Source organism: Aulostomus chinensis, chromosome 10 (genome assembly GCF_037954235.1).
Source record: "Aulostomus chinensis isolate RoL2024-O1b breed Wild chromosome 10, RoL_Achi_v1.0, whole genome shotgun sequence".
NCBI classification, from domain to species: Eukaryota; Metazoa; Chordata; class Actinopteri; order Syngnathiformes; family Aulostomidae; genus Aulostomus; species Aulostomus chinensis.
Window position 1 is genome coordinate 26,139,419 of NC_141329.1, and position 12,234 is coordinate 26,151,652.

A 12,234-nucleotide genomic window follows, 5' to 3' on the forward strand; every position below is an offset into this window, starting at 1 on the left:
GCTGCTGCATCCCAGAATGATGCCTGATCATATGCAGTATTTGGCGGGTAGGACAGGTGTTTTAGGATGTCGTTGGCAACAATTGTCATAGGTGAAGCGACCTGTGCAATTGTGCGTGGACCCTGTTGAACTTAGGATGTGGAAGGATGGCCGGTTGACAGAGGAGAAAGAGTGCAGTGGTGTGTTTTGAAAGTGTGCTGACCACTATATTGCATCTGACACAGGGAGGATGGTCCTTTAAACAAATGTTTGTTTAAAAGAGAGAGGTCATCGACACGAATGAAATCTCAGACTGGAAAGGCAACAGAACCCTTCCTATGAAACCACATGAAGTCGGCACATTAAGCAGAGGAGAGGAGGGAGGAAGGGCCTGTTGGACCTTGAGGAAGCCATCCTGAAGTGATTTCAGTACTGCATCTGGGGAGGAAATTGTGGTATTAAAGACTGCGTCACCTCCAAAAAGGTGAAAAGGTGAGTCTCACCCAGAACAAGCCACATTATATATATATATATATATATATATATATATATATATATACTAGATAGCTCGCAGAGAGAGGATTGAACCACGGGGTACACCCAAAGTGACAGGTAGGGGCCAAGGGAGGATTTGATAGAACTGTAAGTGTTGCAATGACAGCTCCATAAGATCAGAGTATTTATTTGTATAATATTTTCAGTTTTTTCAAGTTATTTGTGTATTTACTCATTGCTTCCAACGCAAGTCATTTCAGAAATAGGCCTGTAACAGCGTTAGTTTGGTGTCTTTCCTCGAAAAGGGGAAATCCCGCCGCTGTTCTCCATGCACATGGGAATTCAGATATGACCTTTTATGCAGATATAATCTGTTGTTATTTACAGAGGATATTTATAATTAACTTTTGTACCTCAAGAGAAAAGCTACTACCGCCTGCTGTGAAATACGGCTCCCTTTACTCCACTTTCACAAATGTTCATGTCTGAACTTCTTTCCGTAAGTCCAAGCCGTCTGCTCAGTAAATGTCTCGCGATGTCATGCGGCTGGTGTCGTTGTCCATCTGTCACCGAGACCTCTTCTTTTGCAGAATCTCCCGTGCAAAGCTTAATAGGAGTGTGAATCTCCTGATAACTGATGTTTCAGTTTGATTTACGTTATTGGGATGAACGTTGATTTTCCTTTGAATTCATTCCTGATTAAAAATTGATTCCTTATTTAGCACATAATGGTACTAATTACATTTATCTGTTCTGCTGTGTGCCGAGAGTAGCAGTTTATTAATATATGATTTAAATGGTAGAAAATTTTGTCTCCAAAGTGGAGTTTTTATATTTGAAAAAACAAAAATCGACTGATTTCAATAATGTAAATTCACTTTGAAACAAATCTAGGCTAAACTAGAAAATCCAATATGAAACAGAACTTGTAGATAAGATTAATGGTCTGCAGCCTTGTTATTTTAGAACATTAACTGAATTAATGAAGTCATTATATTGAAAGCAAATTTAACAGCCTGTATGGGAATAAGAAAATCAGGGTTTTGGTCAGCTGGTCTCACTGGTCACTGCAGGAGTTTGTGGCTCTTTTAATATTCACATAAGTACCTTCACATTTGTCTTCGTAATGTTTAGTCATTACATGGAAACGTGCTTGAAACTGCAGCAGTGTTTGAAGACGAGTTACTGGTCGACGACCGCGCTCAGGTGCTGCAGTGCCCTCGCTGCTGGGTTTCTGTCAACATCAACACAAGAAACTTGACTTTTGACATTTGTGAAAGGTTTCAGAATTGAAGTTCTGCTCCCTATTTGGATAGCTTGTTGGAGAAAGCCGCATGCTCGCGGTAGACATGTAGCTGGTCAGGAGCCATGGCTCAGCTATTGTCTAGCGTGCTGAAGAAAGAGTAGGAGCCCCCAAAGAGGCCTGGCAGAGTCTCTGCCTCCATCTGCCTGCATGCCTCACTGCCGAGTCCAGCTCGCACCACTTGAGATTATACTCACGTCCAAGCTGTTACTGTAATTTGCTTTGGCTCACAGGCAGACGAGAGTGAGGAGGAGGAGGAGCTGCACATGAGGCAGGAATGTTATAAGTGGTCCTGGCAGCACAATGAGCTTGTTTGGATGAAGCATTATGGACAAGTGGCATGGGCAGAGCTATTTTGAAGTGTAGTAATGGCACCAAGCAGGTTACCCTGCTATCCAAGATTATGGCCTGTGTTGGAGCACAGTGTAAATTGAAATGAATTGTTTGAAATCCAGCAGGCTCATTCTCAACTACTGCATTCGTCGTTGGTGTTCGATGCTTTATAGCTGCAGTAATTTTTCTCCACACGTACATCCAGCCAGAATACCAGAAAATGAAATGGATATCATTCGCACCTTTTTTTTTTTATTTCTTCCACTTAGTAATAAATGATATATTCATTTGTTTTAAAGTAATTTAGAAAAAAGTAATTTCGACTTGCACCTGGGGGTGACCCGTGCAAATATTGAGAAAGAAGCCAAGCTTAATAAGAGTTTAGGTTATGGACTTTCCTCTGTGTTCTGTTTGATTCACCAGGGTAATTTATTGAAGTCATTTAAACAAAGGAGCAAGGAATGAGCGCAATGCACCAAAATCACATGATGATAGATGTTTTCAACCAAACATCACGATCTGGACACTTAATTAAGCCAAGAGAAATGGATGAACTCTGGAGACGAAAACAATACATTGCCTCATACATTCTGCTGATGCCCAAACCTCAACAATTATTGAAATTCTATGTTAAGAAGCCAACCTGATGTTACACAGCAGGTCCTGTCAGTATGTCAGCCTGGACAAGCTGAGCAACAGCTTCTTGCAGTGAATGACTGACACATTTACAGACAAATCAGGGTTGAATTTGACTCATGGTGCAGTTTTGATTTTTAAAGCAGCAGCAGCTTCGGCGGTGACACCGACTGAGGTATGTACAGACTAATTATTGTTGTGAGCACAGTGCATCGTTTTGGTTTGTAGGTTGATTAAAACCAGCAAGGACTGTGTTTTATAGATATTTGTAGGGATTCAGAACATGGAGCTTGTAAACGGGACAGTCCCGGTCAAACTGCTCCCTGTTGGGAATGTCCCCCGAAGCAATAACTGTTCCTGGCTCTTACATGTGATCACGCTAGCTGGCTAACTGTGCTAATTCACTACAGTACATGACCCTTTAACTTGCACCCACAGCTGCTCGTCATCTTTCCTAAACTGCATATTACGGGTCTCTCAGGCCTCTCTAACATTGTGTGTTAAAACATTTTGCGGTATCAGGCTCAAGGATTCTGTATCTCTCTGACCTTTTGCTCTCCTGGTTTTGATTCTGTATTCATTTCTTATGCATCAAAACTCCATTCTTCCTCTCTTGATCTCAGCTGATTACATCCCCTTGACCTCTGACATCACATGGAGGGATGCACTTCAAGGTTTGGGGGAATATGGTGGCGGTTGTCAACATTTTTTTCCTCACATCGCTTTGTTGTGGTGGTCTTGGAGCTCTCGTGGTGGGCCAGCCCATCTGGCGTGTGTGCCACATTCAGCAGATTGCTAGTAAAAGCTCAGCATGATGGGAAAGAAGAAAGAATTTCAGCTCACACTAGCAGTAAAATGTATAATCTTTCCTTTCTAGATACAAAACTACAGAACAAGTAACATATTCATTCATGCTTCAAAAAAACAAACAAAACAAAAAAAACCACACACAAATTAAGACATGAGGACCACCTGTGATATTAGCCTCACTGAGGGCCGAGGTCGAGTGTGTGTGAGCTTTCTGACAATCTACAAAAACGGAAAGGACTCATTTATTAATATGATCTGTAATGAATTGTGGTAATATGGTCTATAACGAGCACTGTAATAATATGGCCTATAATGATGCTATGATGTCTGCAATGAGTGCTGCGCTAATGTCGACCGTGACGAGCACCTTGATGGTGGGGCACGTCCTTGATCACGGTCTCTTTCTCTTTCATTCCTCTTTGTCGGTGCTGTGGGGAGAAAAAAAACAACAACAAAACGGATCAGAGTTCCAAGTTTTGAGAATTCATTCAAACTGAAGCCAGCAGCTTTATTTACAATCCACTCTCTGAACTGAACAGGTGTCTGTTTTGAATATGGCAGCAGCATCAGTCTGAGAGAATATGGAAATTACATGACTTGATCTTGATTGAAATACACTTTTTTTTTTTGGCCCCAATAAGAAGAACAAAGGCACAAAAAAAAAATCTCTGACAACTCCACACTTCCTGCTGTCCTAATTTTTAAGTTTTAATTTGTTCCTGACATGATAGCTTTTGGACTGCAATTTGGTTTAGTGGCTAATTCATCAAATTTACTAATTAACTAGACACTGAAATCAAGAGCAATTTCTGATAATGCCACTTCCATCAAATAGGTTTTGAACTAATTATTTATGGGACGGCCAGAAGCTCAATAAACCCTAATGAACTTCCTCCATAACTGTACACTACTGTCATAACTGTTTCCTGGGGGTTAACATCAGCCAGTGCAACTTCTTTCTATGTTGCAGTGGGTTTACTGGGAATATATTTAACCCCACAGTTCACAACTAAGTAGAACATCATGAAAACAGAGGTTCAAACATCAATTCAACTTGAGGGTTGTTTTTTTTTTTCCTTTGGCAAGTTTGGAAGACGTCAACAACTTTACTCAAAAATTAATCAATTTCTTGTATCACTGACTTCCCATTATAGAGACGGTAAAACTGACAGTCTCTTGCTAATCTACTGACTCTGTATCACCAGGATTCAGCTGTATTTGCTCCGTGCGCCGCTACGAACAAAATAAAGATTAAGAAAATATAATAATTATATAACTGATAAGAGCGGACTAAATCTGCCTTTCAGTCACAAATAACAGCCCTGACAGGTTTGTGATTAGGGCCTGACAACGTGTCTACATTCATTCTAATTCACATAATTACAAATTACTCTGACGTATCACCTATTAAATGAATGGACCTATTTGCAAACAAGGATCTTATTCACTCGAAGAATTATGCAGATCAGATATTGTACGCGCGATGTGTGTTGCAGCCTCGCGGGTGTGTCAATGCTGCCTTGGAACAACGTGCCCGTCTCTTCTTCATTAGTGTTTCTCCCTCTGATGCACCTGCTAGAGAAGTCGTATGTAGTTGTCTCCCTTTTTATGGACTTTCAATTCTAACTAATTAATGTCGAAATAGATGTATTTTTTTCAAGTTTATCTTTAATTAGACTCTTACAGGTTTTGTTTTGTTTTTTTGGGAAAGGAGAAAAGTTGGATAAACTTTGGAACATCCTCTGAAGGAACTAAGAATCAATAGTTTTTAGAATGAATCCCCACTTGTTTCCCACCCAGACATATTTATAGATTAAAGCAGTTCTTCACCCAAAAAGTAGATTTTGTCTCACAAGTACCCAAAAAATACAGTCAGTCTCACAAAGTCATTTCCTCCCTCCTCCATCACTTCTTTGTGACTACAGCAGTCAGAAAGAGCCGTTCAGCACATTCAGCTTGAAGCTGAAGGAGGAGACTGGTCTTAACGTAGGGTAAACCAGCATGAGCAGTATGCAGGGCAGAGATGCTGTTTCACTGGTTAATATCTTTTTCTAGAATCTGTTTTGTTTTTTTTCTCGAAAGCCAACTCAACACAGTCATAGCATCACGGCGAATTACAGCACTCACTCGTTTTTGTTTATTTCAATACCAGTGAGAGCCAGAGCCCATAACTGTTTGTTGCAGGATCATTTGACTGAGGTTGAGTGTGGATTAAACCCGTTCCCACTGAGCCCGATGTCAACAGGTGTAAAGGGACTTCACAAAGGCAAATGAGAACGAAGTTAGTAGGAAGTGAAGATGGATGTAAACACTGCCAATCTTCATTATTTCCAAACATCATCTGCAGAATTCTGAAGAAGAGGAAAACAAGATTAGCCTGATGTACTGAATGTAAACCCCCTGCTGGTTAAAACGAGCTCCGAGTCAGACATTGGAGTTAGGAGAATACTTTAGAGAGGTGCAAATCAAACTAAAACCAGATTAGGCCCCTATTAATAAACCTATGCGGGCAGTGCTACAACCTGGTGCAGAAGATCACACGTTGATCCAGGAAAACCATCAAATAAATCAGCTGATACATAAGGACAGTTTCTCTGTGATGAAATTATGTTGACAGAAGCAGCTCGTGTTCACTTTGATTCCCTTCGTTCTCTCGCCAACTGTAGATAAGCCCACACCTCAAGAATATTTACTGCCCCGTTGCCACAGCGCGTGCATGTATTGACACTGGAAGGTGCTTTATTTGACGCAGGATTAGTGAAGCTCAGACATTCTGTGCTGTGTATATACTTATAATACCCACAATATATGCCTGGCAAAAAAGAAGAAGAAAAAAAAGGCTCTGGCTGAACCTGCTTTGCAGAGGCTTTGCTATGAAGTGTGTCAAACAGAGGGGCTGCGGTTCATTATGTGTGTGCACTCAGAGAATCACATGCAAGCGTTTCTGGCTCAAGCTGAGGTTGTAACACTCATAAGAACTGCAGCTTTGACTGAATATGGGCCACTGTCTTCTATTACAATTAGAGATGTGTGAATTTTTCATTATTGCATCCAATTTTTTACAATAGATTTATTCATGTGGATCTCACTGGCAATAAATCTCAATTGTTCCTGTTAATTAAATGAGTCACAAATGTGAGTGCACGCACTGGATATTTACTTTGTGTTTGACTGAAGAAACTAAATGATAAATACGGTGGGTGAGCATGGTGTATTTGGGAAGCAACACAGTTTTAAAAGCTGTATCCTTGTGTTTGAGGACAGTCCAGATCCCCTTGTTATTGTCTTGTTGTACAATGGATAAAGCGTGTGAGAGGTTTTAAGATCATCTAGTTGATGATTTTACTTTGCAATGTAAATCAGCTTCCTGCGAAGTGTCTTCTGTGGCAGAGGAGCACATAACAGGCATGCATAATACCAGGAGCGGGTACAAACAGAGCAGGATCAATGCAATATAGGAGCCTTGGGACGAGGATTGGAATCCAAACGTAGATTCCACAGCATCCCTGTTGCACAAAGTGGCACCATATGGCAACGATTGCGAGGGTCTTTTCAGCTCGCCTGCGCTGAGCGGGGAGGAAGATGCCAAGCTACAATACTGAGGAACAACAAAACAAGAATGACATAAAACAGCCAGGCAGTGGACAAAATGGATCAGTGTGGGGAACACGCAAGCAGTCACCACATTGGGAAGACGGGCTGAAAGTGAAAATCACCTATTGTTGTCCCCCGGTTTTAGTTTTAAAATAGAGATCCCTAAAGCCGGATGTCATTCAGTATCACCATCTGCCCTTGTATCATTTGCTTGCAGCACCCGTTTTTATCATGGCCTGTTTGCCAGACCCTTTTTTTAGAACTATGTTGACTTCAGCATTCTCTTGCGAGGTGTCAGTGAAACCGATAGGTGGAGAAGAGGATATCAGCCTCCCAGTGCATTGTCAAGATATTTGATGTCAGAACAAAACACGCTCCTAAAAATGATTCCAAAAACAAACCTAGCAGAGTGGATCCTGCATGAAGGGCCGGTGTTTACAGGAAACATTGGACAACTCCATTATGCACATTGTGCCGTAGATTTTATTCATACTGTTTTAGGCTAAACTGTATCGCGAGCTTGCATCATAATTCATTTCTGCTGTGAAAATATGAAGATGGCATTGTCTCTCACCACAACGCCGAACCAGGCGAGTAGCCACAGTGTACCAGAGGACGCCACCTTGTCCTGTTTATTCTATTCATCACGGCAGCTAACAGATGGAACAGGTTTTTGGCCCGGGTGTGAAGGTAATTTGTGTCTAAAGTGGATGGACTGGAACAACACCACATCTAATAATCCCATTACGCTTTGGTCCTTGTGATTTCTGAGATATTCACTAAAGAATTCAACGGATATAATCAGAATTCTGTGTAGAAATGTGCCGCTATGCTAGATTAAGCAATCACTTCACATGGAAGAACACTCGTATATGATTCATGTAAATCAAGAATATATTTCCTGTTTGATTATTTGAGTGGTGTGTAAGAAAGGTAGTTTATTTGTATGGTGCTGTCAACAATCAAGGCAATATAAAGTGTTGATGGCAAAGCAGCAAATGGGAAGTCAGGTGGAAAAAATCCTTCAAATACAATAAAATTAGTTAAATATAGCACAGAAATAAGCAAAAATTGGAACAGACGGATAGAACAGGAAGTTAAAATAACAGTGCAGTGCAAGAAATTAATCAAGGGCCTCATGCTTTATTTTACAAGAGGTGGCAAAAAAAAAAACTGAATAGTTTGAATTGTGATTTGGAAAAAACAAAAACCAAAATCAGACCTGCAGTCGTCTGGCATTTTATTTCTGACGTGCAGGACAGAAGGCGGACCCGTCCCAACTGACCCCAGAGGCCAGGATGATTCATTCCATAGCAGAAGATCAGACATACATTTTGGCCCCAAACCTTTCACCGTTTTATAAACAGCATTTTTTTAAAAAAAAATTTATTCTTACAAAGATGAAGCCACTTTAAAGTAGTTGGAACTGGAATATACCAGCGACATTCTGAATCACCTGCAGTTGTTAGATTTTTTTTTTTTTTTTTTTTTGTAGAGACCTGCAAAGACACCGTCACGGTTGGCAAGTCCTAGTATATTTTTCCAAATCCTGCTGAGACATAAGTCATTTGATCCATAATAAATTTGACTTTGTAATTGTCTTCATGTGGATGTTGAAATTTAAGCTTGAGTCCAAAGACCGCACAAAGATTTATGTTTTTTTTACTTTTGAGGGTCCGAGCTGGCCTTTAATTGTTCATCCAAAAACAATGTTTATTTTTTTCTCTGTTTGATTTTAGTGCAATCTGGCACATCTCTTACTCAGCATTCATACGGGATTATAATCCCCTGGTTAAATTATAGAGTAAAAATCTATGTTGTCTGCATAATTATGGGAAAATATTCAGTTGTTTTCTATAATGTAAGGTTGTGGGAGTGTGAAATGTTGAACAGAAGAGGCCCCAGAATGGAGCCTTAGGGAACTCACCAGCTCATTTCTGTCAGCTAGGATTCAAAGCACTGCATCAGAATTAGCAGCACTCAGATCAGTAATGCTGACAGAAAGAACCCTGTGGTGTTGTGTTCAAAATTGTGATCAGTTCTTCAATAAACAAAGAGAGGGTTGATGAAAAAATTCCGTGCAGTCCTTTTCAACAGGTAGTCGTGTCTCAGAGAAGTTTTTGCCTTTTAAAGATGTGGCTTTTATCATTTTAATGTGAAAACCTAAGCTAAATATTGTCCCACATTGCAACTAATTCTTGCTAATGTGTCGAGTGAGGTTGCGAGTGAATCCTAATGCTTTCTCTCTTGCGATAGGAAGTGGTTACAATTAAAGTTTATGGAGCTGAAATAGTTTGTGTGCTTTTCAATTCTTCTTCATTGGGACTTTTAAATGAGATGTAAATGAGTAGACACCTTTGCATCAAGACATAATTATAATATGCAAATGCTCCTCCTGTTTACGACAACACCGCCCACCCTCCTTAATAAGATGCGACCAGAAATTCCCGGGGCTGTGGACACCCCATCCCCTCCACCCCCACCCCTGTTTAGACGACCACCGGTGAAGACAGAAGTGACTCCGGTGAACTCGAGCTGTCAATAATTATGCCTGCATCCTGTCAAGAGCCACACAAGGGCAGCGAGTAGTTCAATGCCTGGACCGTCTAATTAGTGTTTACGGTTTTCTGTCAAAGTCGTGTCCAGGGAATATCCTCACACTGATGTTTTTCTGGCAAGGACTCACTGTGGCAAGATTTGTGTATGAGTCACAATGTCAAATTCAAAATAAGACTGACCTTAAACTTAACTTCCGATTCCACCGTTAGCATCGAAATCCAGGGCTGCAATTCATATTTACCTCTGTAATGAAACTAATAAATATATATATATACTGTATATATATATATATATATATATATATATATATATATATATATATATATATGTATATGTGTATGTATGTATATATATATATATATACACACATATACATATATATATATACAGTATATATATATATATATGTATATATGTATGTGTGTATATATGTATATATATATATATATATATATATATATATATATATATATATATACACACACACACACAATTTTTACAATTGATACTTTTTTTTACAATCGATCACAGGACCGCATGCGTTTGTCAAGGACTGCTCGTGATAATTCACGTCACGTTCTTCGGACCATTTCATTCTTTTTTTCTTTCTTTTTTTTTAGCTCAGTGTTCTTGGCAAAAGCAATCAGCTATTTTCAGTGTAAAAGCAATAAACCTACTTCACACTAGCGTCTGATTATTAAATATTAGAGGCTGTTTTTGTTTCTCTTATGTTTGTTCTTACACAAAGCAGTAAAATGAAATTAAGCAAATCCCTGATAGGATTAATGAAACGTGCCCGGACAGAAATTGGGTTACCCACCTGCTTATTTGATGAATCGTGTTTGAACTTAAATTGGATGTTCCAGGCAATGTATAATTAGCATAGGGAAATGCCCAAATAAACACATATTAGGAACTATTTGGAAACCACAAATAAACCATTTGATTGTTTACATTAATCCAGACCAAAAAGAGCTCAAAGAGGAAGGAATATTTTTGGTCGAAGTTGCTGGATGATTGAAAGGCCAACAATTTCAGAACTTCGCTGCAGCTTCTCAGGGTATCTGCTCAGTGTAGCATGCTCATCCACACAACATTATTCAACCATCCATTATTCAACGGGGGGGGGGGGGGGGGTTGTTGCTCAAAATCCACCAAGTAGAGACAGTAACGAGTTTGGGGAAAAAAATCAATGATGCAGTATGGCTGCCACGGGAAGTTAGCAACAGTGGCCAAAACTGATACAAATCCAACAAACACCAAAGTTTGTTGTAAAGTTTCATAAGATTTGGTGAAATAATTCCTAAATTACGGTTACAGAACAGCGAGCAGCAGCTACAGGGACAAAAACAGTTTCTACAAAACACATTTCAACAGCTGCAAATGATACGACAGTGTTGTGTTAACAGCTTATGCCCAGTCAATGCAGGACCACGCTGCAGATAGTTGTTGTTTATTTGTTTCCAATCAATCAGATTGACTTTTAAACATCGTCTAATTGTTTGTTCAGTCTAAATAATTAGAGATTTTCAGACGTGCGGAAAGACTTGAAAGCAGCGAGAGCAGCACTGACAGGTTCAACGGGTCACGGAAATAATTTTCTGTCGATTGACCAGTAATTTCAGCCCCTCGATAATCTCAATTAAGATCTTAAAGGCCAGTGACGGCCTCATGACAACACACCACAAAGATCCTGGTGGGAAAACTGCACACAAAGCCACATTATGAGCTCAAGATTACATCAACTGGGCCATATTTCTTTCATAAAAGCGAGCAAGTTATAGCAGTACAATAACTAATGCAGTATGTACCAAAGCCCTGGGATAAATTCTCCCCTCATGAGGATTATAAAATCATTGGATACTTTGTGCCTGGTTTATTTAATGTTTTTCAGAAACTAGGGTGTATGTTTGCCTCTAGTGACACTCCTGTGAATTATGAGATATTCTGAGTTGCTTTGAATAATTGTAAAATTTGTACAGCCTTTACTTTTATTCAGATTATTAAATTTGTTGAACACTCTGGAGAATTCAAGCATGCCCTAATTAAAATTCCCAACAGAATCTGTGTGCGTGTGGGTGTAAGTGAGCAGGTGAAAAAAAACAAAGCGTTTTTCCTTCTGGCTGTTTGAAGGAGATTGGCCGCTGATTTCATGGGTTTGACTGTCTCTGAAGTTGCTAAAATGCATTTTCATCCTCACAGCTGCTTGCCTTGTATGTGCAAACTGGATGCCATGTGTTAAAAACGCAGCAGCAGAAAGGTGTTACACAGTCAGAAATAGGATGTGTTAGTTGAGAGCACACTCCCCACCCTCTCTTTTTATTTGATTGCTACTGTTTTTGACATTCTCTGAACTCTTTCCTTTTAGTCATTTTTAAATTAGCAGCTGATTGCACAAGCCGGCATTCAGAAGAGGCTGCCAAGTCTGTCATTTGATAGCAAAATCCCGTTTTCTGTCAGTATGTTTCAGAGCACAAAGTACAAAGACATCCACACACAGTATTGCCAAGCTAACCAATGTGAAA

The 12,234-nt window shown here is 39.8% G+C and overlaps 1 protein-coding gene across 9 annotated transcripts in view; it reads left to right on the forward strand.

The window, feature by feature from the left end:
• Positions 1-12,234, forward strand: part of lrfn1 (leucine rich repeat and fibronectin type III domain containing 1) — a 190,543-nt gene that overhangs the window by 165,180 nt on the left and 13,129 nt on the right. Inside the window, exon 1 of one of the 9 annotated variants that reach the window (XM_086216662.1) lies at positions 311-471. The exons of the other annotated variants lie outside the window; for them this stretch is intronic. The gene's annotated coding sequence lies outside the window, so the exon portion shown is untranslated. Of the gene's footprint in view, positions 1-310; positions 472-12,234 lie in introns of those variants that run through there. 9 annotated transcript variants of the gene reach the window in all.